At 34.5% G+C, this 17161-nt stretch overlaps 1 pseudogene across 1 annotated transcript; it reads right to left on the reverse strand.

Moving 5' to 3' along the window:
- Positions 1 to 21: 21 nt before the first annotated feature.
- On the reverse strand, positions 22 to 2275 carry LOC120091886 (uncharacterized; annotated as a pseudogene). Its single transcript, XR_016524709.1, has 2 exons — positions 2089 to 2275; positions 22 to 1719 (listed from the first exon to the last, which is right to left on the reverse strand). The product of XR_016524709.1 is annotated as an uncharacterized LOC120091886 (transcript).
- Positions 2276 to 17161: the final 14886 nt, after the last annotated feature.

Below are 17161 nucleotides of genomic sequence, written 5' to 3' on the forward strand. Positions count from 1 at the left end.
TATGGAGAGAATTACAACATAAAGCTGTGAAACAAGATCCTTAGGCTCGAGGGCGTCCAGACAGTTTGTAAATGCCACTTTTTGAAGTATCCTAAACATAGATGATGAGTAATGATCTAGCATACAAGGAAATACAAATTAGAGGGTGTGATCAATTTGTCTAAGAAAAGTCTATGCAGGCAGCTGCATGTTTTATTCATGAAATCTTACAGCATCGTTATCGACCTAGAACCAATCAGAACCAATGGAGGCACTTTCGACGCTTCTCAACTCTCAACTGCTTCGAGAAGCTATGCCGATTCTATCTGCATGATCAACAAGCCACCTCCTAAAAGCCGGTGAAGAAACTAGTCCTTCCAAAGCCTTTTTAGTCGAGTCCTTGGTGAACTTTTCCCACTCATTCTCTGAAAACTTTCTCCGTTTAGGCGTGGAATGGAACGCTGAAGGATATACATCACTACTTTTAAAAGAATGACAGGACTGCAGCATGAAGTTTTTGTTTTGAGGTCTATAGAACCTAGGGTCTTCATAAAGCAGGGGAGTCTTCAACGTGCATTCATCATCAGAATCATCCAAACGTAGCATATAATACTTTTGAGATCTCATGGGACTTTTCTTTGGAGATTTGAATAAATTCTTGTATAGGCGACGACAAAGAAATCTGTACTTAAAGATTTTCCTCAGCATTGATGAAGCCACTATTCCAGATATTAGAACTCCTGTTGCTAGCAAGGGATCCAAAGAACATTGAAGAATGAGAAGAGTAGCAAAAATCCGAATGGACCATGTGACAAAAAGTGGTATACTTGTATCAATCGATCCATCTTCCTGATGAACAAATTTGTGGACTACCCAAAAGCCCAGCCATGTTCCAATCAGAAAAATAAAACCCCCCAGAAATGCTGCTATTGTTAGAGGATTAACCATTTCCAAAAGTACTTGATCCAATAATCCAAATGTGTAATGAAGAGAAAAAGATACCAGACCTACTGCAGATGCGTATAGAAAAATTCTAAGTGAGCTCCTCTGACCAGTAGAAAGAAGCTTCATCCCCTGAAAAAGGATTATTAACACTACAAGGAGAATTCCAATTACCATAGAACTGCTATAATAGGATACCAACGACTTGCTCAGTATGGAAGCTGAACTCATCAATACCACGCCCAGGATTAAAAAGATTATGCGATACAGAAAGAATTCTTCTTCAATTGATACTTCAAAATTCTTCAAGGACGACCCAGAAGTTCTAATATCTAAAATTTTGTGGTTAAATGATGACATGGATTGAGCCCAAGAACCTATGACAGCTTTCTCCCATTGACTTTTGAGGGCACATTCCTATCCCAAGTGACATATTCCTATGAAAACAAACCTCAACTTTTGGTATCCTAGAACTTGAATTTCTCATTGAAACCTTCACTTTCACTGTGTGTGCAAACTTCCAAAGATTTTTGAACCTCAATAATCCTTGGATGTATACTCTTTCACAAACCATCAGAGTTCCAGGTATAGAACCTGAAGAATTTTTCACAGGCAAGCCACAAGATAATTGAATAGTTGTGGATTCAGAGACAACAAGACGAAGGTCTTCAGGGTCAGGAGTGGAGTAGGCTGAAGCGAAGAACATTGCAAGAAATAGAAGGCAAGTAGAAGCTCGAAACGGTGTTGAGTGGACCATGCTTTTTCTGGTTAGAAGGACAGAATCAAAGCTCTGTTTTTCTTGACGAAGCAGAAAATTAGGACGGTTAGATTGTACAGAATGTACTAAATAAGCATTCTTAAATCCATGCTCACAATATACCAAATATTATCGTGATGTTTCCATCTAGACATTTCATTAAACATGTAAAGCTCAAAGTGTGAACTAGGAATGGTTTAAGAAATTCCAAACTACAAAAAAGTTCATACTCTTGCAGACTTTATCCTTCAACCTAAATTATTTCATCAATCAATTAAATGCTACTATTTCCCAAATTTTTTTTTTTAAAAAAATGAATGTGATCAACCTTGAAAAAGAATTTGCTAGAAAAATTCTTCAGAAGTAAGAGGAAAAGTGGGGAAAAAAAGAACAAAAAAATTTGAACATACCAGGACAGCAGCTGAGAGAGGTGGAAGGTTTGTCTCTGTTGACCAAGAAGAGGATGAAATTAGGTTTATTGTTTGGCAGTTCTGATCGGAATTTGTTGGCATTGAAGTCGGAGACGGTGGCGTTCACTACCTTCACCGGCATTTTTTTCTTCTCAGATCTCCAAGAATCGCAGGTCAATGGACGATAGTGAAATGGCGGGGAAATTATACGGTTGACCCCTTTGATCAAAATGCCAATAAACATTGACTTTCTATTGAAATTACGGGTGTGCCCTTTTAAAAAAAAAATTCTTCAACGGTCATGTGGGTTTGTTTTTGAATTTATGATCAAATTTTAAGAATAAAAATAGATTCTTGAAATATAAAGATTTTTTTTTAAATAATATTTTTTTAATAAATAATGACAAAAATAGGGTTGGAGGGAATCAATTTCTAAGAATAGGTGTTTTGGGAAAGTATTAATAAAACTAGGTTAGTGGAATCGTGTACCGAGTATCCAATTTCCATATGGCTGACTCGTGTACCCGGTACACGAGTACCATTTAATCTAGTCAACTGACTACGTCGGCTGACTGGTTGACCGGTCAAGCGAACTCATGTACCCGGCACACGATTCGCTTATAATTTTTTTTCTTTTTCTTTTTAAATTAATTATTAAACTTAATTTCTTCATTATTGCTTATAATTATTTTTTTAATTGTTAAACTTAATTATTAAACTTAATTCCTTCATTATTAAACTTAATTATATATTTAATCTACAATGAAAACATTTTGCACTCATATTAAAACAAAAAAACACCATGATATTAAAGAATATTTACAATTAGTTCTTTAATTTACAATTTGAAAATGATATAATATGGGATTAAAAACGACCCGTCTGGCCCTTACTCCTCATGGGGATGTCTTCGTGTCCCTCTAAATTAGGTTCACCCCGTTGTCGCTGTTGTCTATGACGAATACGTCTTCGTCGGTGTCAGCAACATTGAGTCGTCTTGTTTGTTGAATAATACCTTCTACATTGACCAATGTTTGTTGACACATTGAACCCAATTCTGGTAAGTTGTTCTGCACTGAATATTGTTGAACATCGCCAATAAAATTATTCTGTACAATAAAAATAAATAAATATTAAACAATATTCATATCATATATATGGAAAATGTCTAATTTTAAATCTCTTACCATGTAGTAATAGTAAGCGCCATCAGGGAAAGTAGTCATCGCCATCAGGGAAAGTAGTCATCTGATACAGCTGACTCATTTGTTAATTCTCCTTGTGGACAACAATCACGTCATCCATGCCAGTAGGATAAATATTACGCGTGGATTCGACGACAGTCTTGGTCGTGCTTACCTCTTAAATCGATCTGGTGTAGTGCTGGGAGTGTATAGGACAATGAAAGTATCGTTTGTCACATACTGAACTGTCTCAGCACACGATCTGGATGATGCCACTCTACTATATGGAAGCATATAAGAGGGCTAACAGTCAAGTAGATGTGTTCACCATCACGACAATAATCAGGTAAGGATGACCAAATCTGTGTGTATAGCTTCCAAATAACCTGACAAAAAAATAATAATAAGTATACATATAAAATATTTTAAATATTCATTTATATACATATTTACTACCTGATTATACGTCAGCATGTCGAATATTTTTCTGTACACGAGCAACATATTTGCTGACTGTTTAGAGGCAGCTAATACACCACTCCATCTAAAATTATAAAAAAATACAATTAATTTATATTCTTACATAAAATGGTAATGAAATAAATATATAAATAAAATAATATCTAGCACTAAGTGGACGATGATCTGGGGCCTGTAGTTGGACTTATGGTGCTATAATTGGAAATCGATCATAAGCCCATACTTGTAATAGTATCAGTGGCCCCGCTATTTCCAATGGACTCCATTGGAAGCCCGACAAAGTTCTCTATACAACCATGCAAGACATGCACCACCCCACGAGTACATACCAGCGTGCTCGAAATTAGACAATAATGGGAGGAACATGAGATGCACCAGAGTATTTGATTTGTCGGCAAATAAAAATCCTCTAATAAGCTGCAGGATGTATGCTCGAGCGTACCTACGTACACTGATGTCGTCGGCATCGGGAGATAATTCGGGAAACTGGGACGCCAACCAAGGGATACTCAATCTTGATCCCTTCAGATTCTCTGGTAGAACACCTAAGAGCTCTTCACAAACGTTCTTCCAGTCATACTATAGTGAGCCTGTCAGTGGTTGCCCATCCACTCGTAACCCAAATTGTATGGCAACATCCTGCAGCGTAATCGTACAATCCCCATAGGACAGGTGAAATGTGTGGGTCTCTGGTCTCCAGCGCTCAACTAAAGCAGTAATAAGGTGCCAATCAAGCTGGATGAAACCAATCTGTGCAACCCTAAGAAAACCTGCCTCCTGAACATATGGAATAATGCGGTGATCAAATGGGATAGTATATTGTGCAGTCGCCTCCCTTCTCCGACAACTCAACACTATAGTGGAAGAACTATCTCATACTGTCTGTGAACGATGCGTGTTTTGTTGGTACAATTGTACATGATTAGAAGGACCAGACTCCATTACCTAAAAAGTTCAAATTGTATTACATAATAAAATCCATGACATAAAACATACATAAAAAGTACATAAAAAATATAATTACATAAAATAAATTTATTACATAAATTCATTATAAACACATAAAGAATACAAATACATGAAATATACAATTACATGAAAAATATAAATACATGAAAAATACAAATACATGAAATATACAATTACATGAAAAATATAAATACATAAAGAATACAAATACGTGAAATATACAAGTAAAAAAAAAAATACACCTAATGACCCGAAGACGACGAAGCACCCAGTGTACGGTGTGGACAAGGGCGTCTGTTATGTCTTTCTCTTTTACAAATTGTACATCGCACTTTTTGGCTTGCTTCTCTCCAATCCATTTCATTATGAATGCACGTACTTTTTGGCCGACCTTATTCTCTTAGTAAGTCCGCATTTGGACGAATTTCTGTAAATGATAATTCTGGCCAATAATCTAGGTGTTGAATTGGATGGAAGCGGCCTTCATAACAACGCTTGAAATTGGACAATTTGTAGCATTCATCAATAAGTAGTAGGTATGTCATATGCATGTAATTACAAACTGCAATTTCATGAGAGCATGAAATCTTGAATGATTGTCACTTATAGCAACAATATGTCCCTTCTTTCAAGCTTAAAACTTGGGTGTGGTGTCCTTTGTAGGGAGAAATCATACTTATGCCAGTTTATACTTCAAAAGTTTGACTTTCCCTGTCAATGGATGTCACTGTATGTGTCGATGCTCGTTTTTCCCACCTCTTCAGTTTCTTTAGGGCATATTCTGTATATATGTCCCCACGATCAAGTGCTTCACTGATTTCTTGTCTCCGGTGTTCAAAATACAATATTGTGCAATAGAATGTTACCCTAACCAAAGAAGTAATTGGTAACATTCTAGCACATTTGAAAACGCTGTTCATGCATTCAGTTGCATTGCTGGTAATCCACCCGTAGTAGTACCCACCATCATGTGATTATGTCCATTTTTCCAAGTCAATGTCTGAAAAAAATTCAAGGCATTCATGGTGCATTTGTTTCAATTCTTTCATGCACCGAATGAACTTACGCCTTTGGTGTTGATTTCTGCCTTAAACACCAAATATTTTAGTTGCTTCGATTTGTATTTTGTATTCAAATTACTAGCAACATGGCGAAGACAATATCGGTGGTACGCTCTGGGTTCACTCCAACCAATTTCTTCATTTTTAATTGCAGCAAGAATGCCCTTATGTCTGTCAGAAATCAAGCAAATACCCTCTCTTTGGGTAACACATTCACGCAATGCCCACAAAAACCATGACCAGCTGGACGAATTCTCATCTTCTACGATAGCAAAAGAAAGGAAAAATATATGTCCGTTCGCATCAATAGATAAGGCTGTTAATATTTCTCCTTATACTTTCCATAGAGATGAGTTCCATCAATCTAGATTAATGGCCTACAATGGTTAAACCCTTCTCTTGCAGGACCAAAAGATCAAAAAACTCGTCCAAAAATAGTCGTACCTAGCACATCAGAGGGAAGAAAAAACCAATCTGTTCGTGTTTTTGGATTGTAATGAACAATAGCACTCAGCCAATACGGAAGCTCCGAATATGATTTCTCCAAATTGCTAAACACAACAATTAACGCTTTTCTCTTGGTTTGCCACACCCGTCTTTAATTGACATTATAGCCATATTGTTTTTTAATGGCTTCTTGAAGTAAGGCCACAGGTATTTCAGGATCAGCTCTAACCAAATTTTGAATTTCGATACTCATGAAATTTGAATCCAGTTGTGAATGATCCTGTGTCAATTCTGAAAACAAACATGAGTATTCTCCTTGAAGTTTTGTGATTTCGAACATCCCATGAGTTTTGCGCTGACATGCCCGTAGTCTCCAAGCACAACTGTCACTTCATGATTTACATTTAACATACCAAAGATCCTAATTTGATTCCACTACGACAATTTCGTAGTGTTCTGTCACACAATATTTTTTTACTGTAAATCTTCTTTGGTATTAAACAACATTCCTTTTTGTATTAAACTACAATTATCTACTCCTACATTCCTTTCTTCCTAAGTAGACCCTAGTTCACACGTTGAATTTGTCATTTCCCAATCTATTTGGGTAAACATTTCCGATGGTACCAACTCAAGATCATGTTCACCACTACTGTCGTTTTCGAATAATTCATCAACTTCAATGTCAATGTCACTATCTCCATCATTTCCAGGTTCAAGAATTACTAAATCTTCAGGACGCATCGACATATTTATTATGTTTTTTTCAAATCTTATAATTGACAAAATATATATATAAGATCTAAATATTATACATTTAAATCAGACCAAATCTTAGATTTATAAATTATATATTTAAATCAATCCAAACAAATAAACAAATTTAAGATCTACAAACATATACATATAAGATCAGCCCAACAAATACATATAAGATTTCTAAGTTTAAATCAACCCAAACAAATAAAAAATATATAAGATCAACCCAAAAACATACATAACTAGATCAGCCCAAAAACATACATATACATACGTATAACATACATAAACTAGATCAGCCCAAAAACATACATAAACTAAATCAGCCCAAAAACATACAAATAAAAAAATATAAGAATTTCATTGATCAGCCCAAAAACATAGATAAAAAGCATACATAAGCCCAAAAACATGCAAAAACATATGATTAGCCCAAAAACATACATAAAGTAGAAAAAGAATTCCAAAAACATACATATATTTCTAAGTTTAAAATATATTGAAAAATAACTAGAGAAAGAAATATACCACATAAATGAGCAAAAATCGGCAGCCAAAAAGGTATGATGGAGGATTCGGTGAGGATCAAATGGAGGACTAAAAATTGAGCAAAATCAAAATTTTGGAAGATTTCGGTGAAATGGAGGCCTCGGTGAGGAAAATCAACGAGATTTTGGAAAGTAAAAAGCAAAATAGAAGAGGAAATCAAAAAAATCAGTGAGAGGAAGAAATCGTTCATGCAAAAACAAAAAAGAAGTGTTGGTTTCGGTGAGGAAGAAGAAGGGTCGTTTCGGTGAGGAAGAAGAAGGGACCGTTTCGGTGAGGAAGAAGAAGGGGCGGGCGGAGTTATTAATGCGAGGAAGTCGTGTACCCGGTACACGACTTAGGGTAATCGTGTACCCGGTACACGATTCCCCCAGTTAAACTTGCATGACTGTCACGCCAAACTGGGCGTGCCAAGTGGTCAGGTACTCGTGTACCCGATACACGATTTAAACACCTATTTTTGGGAATACTTTCCCTCCAACCCTATTTTTGTCATAATTTATTAAAAAAAACATTATTTTAAAAAAATCAAATATAAATAAGTACACACACACACACATATATATATATATATATATATATATGTTTTAAGTTTTTGAAATTTGATTTGGTTCATAAAAACATGAGTAGAAATTTAATAACAAAACATAGAAGTCGAGGAGAAGAGTGACAAGAGTGTTTTTGGTTTTTTGTTTTTGAAAATTAAATATATAGACAATACTTTCACCTCCGAATTTCTTCCATTTTTATTTATTTTTTGTCAATAGTTTAAAAAACTAAATCAAAATGTAAAAACTAAGGCCCTGTTTAGTAATCATTTCGTTTTTTAAAATAAACTTATTTCCTCCCTATTTTTTTACAATAATTTGTATATCTTTTTAGTACAATGGTTGAATTCTTAGCTAAATTTCAAAATCAAAAGTAAGTTTTTCAAAAGCTACTTTTTTAGTTTTCAAACTTCAACTTGATTTTTTAAACAATTAGTAAAAAGTAGATAACAAATGAAGAAATTTGAAGGTGTAAGAAGTGTCTATAGGCTTAGTTTTAAAAAACAAAAACTAAAAACCAAGACCCCATTTGGTTTTTTAAAAAAAATTAAAAAAAAAATAAGCTTATATCATCCACATTTCTTACCAAGATCTGCATCTTTCTTAAGTACAATCATCAAATTCTTTGACAAATTCCAAACACAAAACAATTTTTTGAAAGCAATTCTTTTAGTTCTCAAAATTTGGCTTAGATTTTTAAACAATTTGTGCAAAGTAAATAACAAGTGAAAAAATTTTGAGGTGAAAGTAGTGTCTATAGACTTAATTTAAAAAATAAAAAATAAAAAACGAAATGGTTACCAAACGGGGCCCAAATAATTACCAAACGGAGCCTATAAAAGTAGCTTTTAAAAACTTATTTTTGTTTTTGAAATTTGGTTAAGTACTCAACCATGATACTTAAGAAAGATGCAAATCATTGTAACATAATGAGAAGTAATATGTTTAATTTTCAAAAACTAAAAACCAAATAAAATAGTTACCAAACGGGCCCTAAATTATTATCAAATGTGATCTAAATTAAGCAATTTCATTAATTCATGTGGCTTAACTTCATTTTAAATGATTCAATTGAAAGAGTAGATAACTATTCGCAGCGAACGGATCGTGTTCCAATTTTAATTTTACAGAACATAAATAATGCAGAGGACGGAAACTAGGATTAAACAATGTTAATTAAGTAGAAAAGAAAAAGTAGAGAGGATGAAGGGATTAGAGGATCACTTACCCTTGAAGACCAAGTTCTTCACGAATCCTCCCCCAGTGTATTGTACGAACAATTCGAACTCTCCCTTGAACTCACGAACACACGAACAAGAATGGATACCATCAAGAGCTACTCCTTATTATTCTCAATTATGAGAATCGCTAAGAGGTGTAGGTTTCAGTAAGATTAACTTGGTTGGGAGAGAGAAAGGTTTTGATCAGAGAACAAATAATTTCACAGAGAGAATCTTAGATATTTCTTGGAAGAAGAAAAAGTGACATAAATCTCCTCTGTCTATTATACACAACGTTAAAGAGGGGAAGTGAGGGGAGGGGGGTTATTAAATAACTCCCTTCACAATAACTGTTAAATTATTATATCACATATATTATAACATATATTATAACATATAACACATAATCTATACGTTATATTATATAACGTATATGTTATAACCAATCAACAGTGCATTGACCCTTCACAAATTGCTCGCAAGTATAGCTAGGCCCAAATTGCCGTTTTGACCCTATAGTTACATTTAGCTTCTTTAGTACCACTTTTAAACCTCGAACCCTACTTTTCCTACTTAATTATGTTAATTGGTGTGTTAATTAAGTTTAAGTATAAGTTAATATTATGTTTGTAGGGAAAAGCTTGAGGATCATTAAGAAGAAGAAAATATTCTAAGTGTTGAGGACGGTGCTCTCGGGTAGTAAAGCATGTAGGCATGGAGTGAGGAAAATTTGACTAAGTATGGAAGTCTTGCGTTGGAAGCCTTGATGCGTTGAAGAGGTGTGCGGCAACCATGTTTCATTGAGGTTAAGTGGGTGTTTGATGGGCGTGAGGCTAAGCATTGGCCGAAGATGTTGTGCATATTGGGCTTGAAGCTATGCGTTGGCTAGATGAGGCTTTGGGCATCGGATGTTAGCCTACGTGATGGTTGAAGAGACAATGACGTACAGGATGGAAGGTAGTTGGCTGCAGGTGTCAAGACAAGGCCATGCGCTAACCACCATGCTAGGCGATGGCGCAAGAAGATGTTAACGTGCATTGATCGAGAGGTGTGTGCATCCAAGGTTGTTGTGCGATGGCAAGGAGTTGGTGAGCATGCGAGATTAAGAGATGATCACAAATTAACCACCAACTTGAGTGGGTCAGCTGTCATGATTAGGAGGGTTAAACCTGAAGGAACCCATATGAGGGGACCATGAGCGAAAGTGGGATCGTCCCAAATCCTAATTCTTTTGGAAAACAATTTTACAAAGAAGATAGAAGAGATCATATATTTGTAAAGATATACAGCATGCTTAAATTAAAAGAAAAAAGTTAAGGTTTTTAGAAAACCTACATTTGAAGACTTTTCTTCACTGGTGAATCCCTTGGAATCCCAAATAACATTACCACTTGGAAACCTCACTATCCTCTAGATGATGGACCCAAGAGTGGTGGACTCTTATTGATTTTGGGAAGAGGGAAAAAGAAGAAAGAATTTTTTTATTTGAGAGGGAAAAAGGATCTCGGTTGAATTCTATAATTCTATCTTTCACACCCTCTTCTCTGTTTTTGCAAGAAGAAGATGAAGACCCTTCTACCACTAAACCACGTATGTAGTGGAGAGAAATAAAAGAGGGGAGAGAGTTGTAACACCCTCCTCTTAATTAATTTTAAAATTAAATAATAAAATAATTAATCATTAATAAATAATTTTAATTCATGACTAAAATTATAAATATATAACAACTAATTTATTATATATTCATGTAATCATATGCCATATCATATACAACATATAACATATAGTTTAATATTGTATCATATACAATATATAACCTATAGTTTCTTTTCTCTCACTAATGACATTTAATATAAATCACATTTACATTAAATTTTTAAATATATAAATCTAATTCATATAGTTACCATTTGAATCATATTCAAACATTTAATTCAACTCACAAATACTTTATGTTATAATGTATCAAATACATTATAGTAATTATATCACATATAATTAAATAAACTTAATTATATCACATATAATTAATTTCCTCAATTAATTTGAACAATTCAAATTAATCCAAAACTTGATCCTCATTAAACCTCGTTGAGCTACCAAGGGGACCTCATGGACCTGTAGCTTGAAGCTTCAATGGTTCGTGAATAATTAATTAAACTCTTTAATTAAATTACTCACCATCTGTTAACTATCAAGCACTCCACTGAAGACCGACAGGTACACTTTTTGCACTTCAAAAATATTTATGTGTCCAATGGATATAACTAAACAACAGTACGAAGGTCAGGCTCTCGGTTGAATCGAGGTGAAATATTAAGGAATCGAGGTGACATCTAACGTTTCCTCCAAGAAGGTTTGGCTCTCGATTGAATCTGGGCCAGTGGTGAAGATTGGAGGTTTTCAAAAAAACCATGAGGGGTTTAGATTTGAATAAGCTGGCAACTTCTTAGGATGAACAAGCAGGCAGCATGAACAGCCAGGTAGAGGCGCTAGTGAGTGGGCGCGCGAGGGCTAGTTGACACAAAGCACTACGCGGGTAAGGATACTCAGTTGTGCGAAAAATGAGGCATAAGTGTGCGCACAAATCGCTGGGCACAAGGGCCACATGGAGCATTCGTTGGCGCGCAGCTGGACGAGCGCATAAGGCATGCGATAGGCACATGGATGGTCTTGTGACCGCATAGCCTAGAATCATAACTCAATAAAATTCTAAGTGTTAAAACGCATAAAAGAGGTGTGCGTTGAGCTAAAATGTGATGTTCAAAGTTAAATGTTAAGCTTCTTTATGTGAGATAGCCTCACAAGGAGACCAATGGCTTTGGCTAAACATGTTATTCATGTCTACATGGTTAACACCAATAGGAAAAGCTTATCAAGCCTAAGAGAAACGTCCAAGGCTGTGAGTGATAAAACTAAGAGTTTTCTAAATGTTCTAGTAACCCATGTTTTTCTTAAAAGTTTAGACTCATGCTTACTTATTTTAAAGGAATGTTTAAGATAATTTCCAAGCAAACTAAGTTTTAGAGGGCTATTAACACGTGATAGTTTAAAAGGAATTTTATAGAAGCACGTGCTAAGCATTTATGTGCTTTATGATCACAAGCATGCATTTGAAGTTTATGTTAATATGTTAAAGATGTTAAAAGCTCGTGTTTCATGTTATTATTCTTCCAAGTATACATGCTTCAATGATTAAGTTTTTATGATGTATATGTTGAGTTGATACCGAAGGACTATGAGAAGGTATCTAGGTAGTAGTACCTAAGGTATGATGGTACTTAGCTATTACCACGTGCAAGTAGGTAGGGTTGACATTGGTTGTGTTAAGATTACTCCACATCAACTAAGGATTGACGTTGAGGGAATGAGCAAAAGGGGCTCTCTCAACTAAGGATACAAATTTTTACTGTTTTCTAGCAGTTTCATGTCTTAAAGTTTTAAATATGAGTTTGCTTGGAAATTTTCAGTTTAAAACATGATGTTTATGGTTAATTGGTCACTCACGGGGCTAGTAACTCATTTGTTTTAAATGTTTTCTTTCTTCCTAGGTAGTGGTCATCTGTCTAGAAGTTAACTATACTACCGCTCATACTACCGCTCCACCACTCAAGAACTCCAGTTAAAGTTCCAGTTTCAGAGAAGTTTTAGGTGTTTACATGTAAATGTCTGTACATATGTGCATTCATGTTAGGAACTAGTGATAAGTGTTGGGACCCGTTGAATTCTATTTTTGTATATATGTGGTAATTATGTTGTTTGTTCAACCTCAGGTGTTGCTGAAGCTGTTTTAGGTTCTATTAGCACATTAAATGTTGAGTATGTATTTCTAAGGTTTTCTAAGCAGGTTAAGGATGTTAATTAGGCAGTAAGTGCCATAAAAGGTTGGTAACTGCTGTCGTCACATTCTCTACTGGATTAAGAGAGTAATCTGGGAGGAGATATGACACCATTGATCCCTCTAATGAACAATTAGTTATAGTCCAACTATAACACAATGAGAAGAAATATGTCTAACTCCCTACCTTCGTCTTTTCCACCCACTACTTCCACTGAATTTCTTCATCTGCTTGTACTTTCAGTGATCATTCTGACTTCATCTACTTTGGTTCAACTCACTGATTCTTCAATTACTCATCACGAACAGTACATTTTCCTTACTTCTTCTAACAATCCCTATGTTTTGCATCACACTGATACATCCAACGTAGTTCTTGTGACCAAGCCTCTTACGGATGATAACTATGTTACATGGATTTGTTCAACAATCCTTGCCTTTTCGATTAAGAAGAAGTTTGGCTTTATTGATCGATCGATTGTTTAACCTACATGTGATCTGCTACTTTTATGGATTTAGCATAATAATGTTGTAATAGCCTAGGTTTTGATCTCCGTTTCCAGAGGAATTTCTTCAAGTATTTTGTTTACTAATTGAGCTCGAGCGATTTGGCTTGATCTTCAAGATCGATTCCAAAAGCGCAATGGATCACGAACGCTCGGGCCTTTTCGTTTGTCCGTGTCCATTGTGTGTATGCTTCTCAAACATTTCGAGCAGCATTGGGAGCTAGAATGGGAGGACAGTCCTCCATCAGAAAGAAACGAAGGTCACCGATTATTAAAATTGTGTTGATCGTATTTTTCCATGATATGTAGTTTTCGTTGGTTAATTTATCAGCAGTGAGCAAATTTAAAGTAGTGGTAGCCATTGAAACAAATTTTCTGAAACATACAAATTATTTATAATTAGCTTGTTTGCATTAAACCACTAAGACAACCAATCAGTTTTAGCAAAATAATCTAATGTACCCTAAGTGACATTTATTTTGCAATGATGTTTCAGTGAGGCAGGACAAAAGTCACCGTAGGGTGATCAAATACCCCATCACTGAAATGAGACATTTTCAACCATTAGACAGAAACAATACCTTGTCATTGTAAATAAAAGTCACCATTGTTTGGTCCAGAATTTGTTAACTTACATAACAATTCTTGTAAGTATAACTTCTCATTTTAGGTTCTAGAGTTTCATCCCAATGAGCCAACTATAAGAGTATATCAGGATGCATCGAAAATAACAAGGATCGATAAGCACTCTAATTCATTAATTTTAGCAGAAACTAAAACATGTTCATCTAACATAAGAGGGTTTGAAGTCATACCTTTGTAGAACTCTTCAAGATCTTGATTCTCAGTTGTTGTCCTATCCAAAACTTGTCGTGAACCACCTCAAGATATTCCTCACCATCCTCTTGGAGCTTTAGAATGAGTTGTGGGACTCAATAACAACTTGAACGACCGAAACAAGAAGAGTAGCTCACTGCTATAACCCACTTTGAAGAACAATTCTTTAGCTCGAATTTTTCTGAAATAACTCTTTGAATGCATCCCTCAATTCCACCCCAATCTTCTTTATTTATTACAGGTTAACATGCAAAGAAGATAATTACATGAGATGCAGTTCATGCTTGGAATTAATGAAACAAATATGAATGGTTTTTTTGTGAGCTAGTTGAAGAAGATAATGAAAAAACTCATTTTTTTTTTTTTATTTTGTGTAAGTTTTCTAATTTTTCAATTTTCCATCAAGTTATTTCAAAGTCAATTTGATTTTAAAATTGAAAATATTATTAATTTTATAAAACTAATTTCATAAATTATTTTTCTAATAAAATTAATAAATAATTATTTAAATAATTCAATTAATTCCATTTAATTTAATATCCAATATTAAATTGATTTTTACACAAATCCATCTTCATAGATTTAAATTATATTTAAATATAAATTCTCATATTCCATTTCATTTTAATTTGAACGTTTCAAATTAACTTATCTACTACTCTAAAACTTATCCATTTATGAGCTAGTAGAGGGACCTCGCAGACCTATAGATCATGGGCTCTAACTATCCGAGATTAATTGGCTAAACTCATTATACCGAATTAACCCTCATTCATTAACTAATGGATCACTCCACTAAAGCCCATAGTTGAACTCATCTCACTGTAGATATATTATGTCCACTTGATATAACCATAATCAGTAAGTCGATCCTTCACAGGTTGTTCGTAATCACAGTTGGGTTATGATCACCGTCTTACCTCTGTGAATACATCTTGTTCCTTAAGTTCCTACTGACCCTCTAATGAAAATTTTTGATTCATAATACCTATGAATCAAGTCCTTTCTCTATCAAGAGAAGGCGGGGCCCCGATTATTCAAGACCTGGAATCAGTACTTAAGAGAACAACCTATCTGCTAACCCTAAATCGAGTATGAGTGAATTCCATCTTGCAAGGCTATGTCCCCAACTATTCATCCGGTCTTATCCCCAAAATGGAAGGCTTATTGAGCAGTGTTGTTGGACTACTCTCACCCATGTAGATCAAAGGATAATCTCAAACAAATAGGAATTCATAGCTAGCTCAGAATTAAGATCGAGTTAACCTAGGTTACTAAATAATGAAATAGTCAGTTTTAACAGTAAACGGTCGTTATAAAGAAAAGTGACTATTTTCGTGGTCTAGTCAATATGCAAACTCATTGCATAGGATGCCCCCACTCGCATGTCTCTACATGAACGATCTATGGATCACATCATTTGTAGCACTTTACAACTCCTTGTAACAACTATAGAGCGGGCCGCATCTAATAGTGTTACCAGGCTGAGATATCTAGTTCCATCCATATACTTATTAGACCATTTAAGCTATACACTTTAACTTGATTCTGTTTATGTCACCACATAAAGTTAAAGTATTCAGACTATAGCGATGAATATGTTTATTGGATTCTCATAATAGAATGCAAAATCAACAACTTTATTGAATAAATTACTCAATAATATTTTATTGATAAATAGAATGTTTAACACGAACTGCAACTTCTAGGACATTCCCAACACCAACCGTAGAAAAAACTGATTGGGACATGAAATTAAAGTAACTCTATCCATTTTTGGAGATTGAATAAAGCGTCATGTAAAAATGTCATCCTTTAGTAGTGAAGGAACTCTAATGAGAGAACCTTGAGCAGAAGCGAATTGACCAAATTCCATAATCTATTGAATACAAAGTTTACAGTAAATAAGCAATAAGATATGCATTTAAATCTAAATTACAACATGCTTTACAAGAAAAGGGTTTCAAGAAAACTTTACCTTTGAAGATCCTTTCTTCACAATTTCCCTTGAACAAATCACAAACTTCTTGAAGACCTTCTTCAAGATAAACCTCGAACCAAAATCGGATACTACCACAAAAATACCTTGGTATTCTCAGGGCGAGAACCCAGAAGTGGTAGGCTCTGACTATTTTGTTTATGAGGGAAAGCTTAATGTCGAGGATGACGATTGAGAACTCTTAAAAATTAGGACAAAACTCACAAAACACTTCTGTAAAAATTCTCAATCGTTCAACCAACTTCAATGTAGAAGAAAAAGAAAAACATTTTTTTTTCTTTTTATTCTCCTTGCCATAAAAATTAACAACCACCACTAATGTTGGTGGAGAGAAAAGATGGGGAAAAGTGTAACACCCCGCACATTTTTTTATATAGTAATGTAATTTCAGTAACGTTATTATTTGGTAATTCAATAATTGCTTAGTTAGAGGGCATTTTTGGAATTTAAGTTTGGCGGAAAATGATTAAATTTTAAATTTCAATTGGCAGGAATTAATTTTTCCTTTCGAAACGGAAAGAATTTATATTACATTTTAAAACCCCCATCAATCCTATATTTATTATTATTATATTTTAAAACCCCATCAATACATTTATTATATTTATATTTTAAAACCCCCCATCAATACATTTATTATTATTATATTTTAAAACCCTCCATCAATACATTTATTATT

Source organism: Benincasa hispida, chromosome 11 (assembly GCF_027475165.1).
Source record: "Benincasa hispida cultivar pf3 chromosome 11, pf3_genome.v1.1, whole genome shotgun sequence".
Classification (NCBI taxonomy): Eukaryota; Viridiplantae; Streptophyta; class Magnoliopsida; order Cucurbitales; family Cucurbitaceae; genus Benincasa; species Benincasa hispida.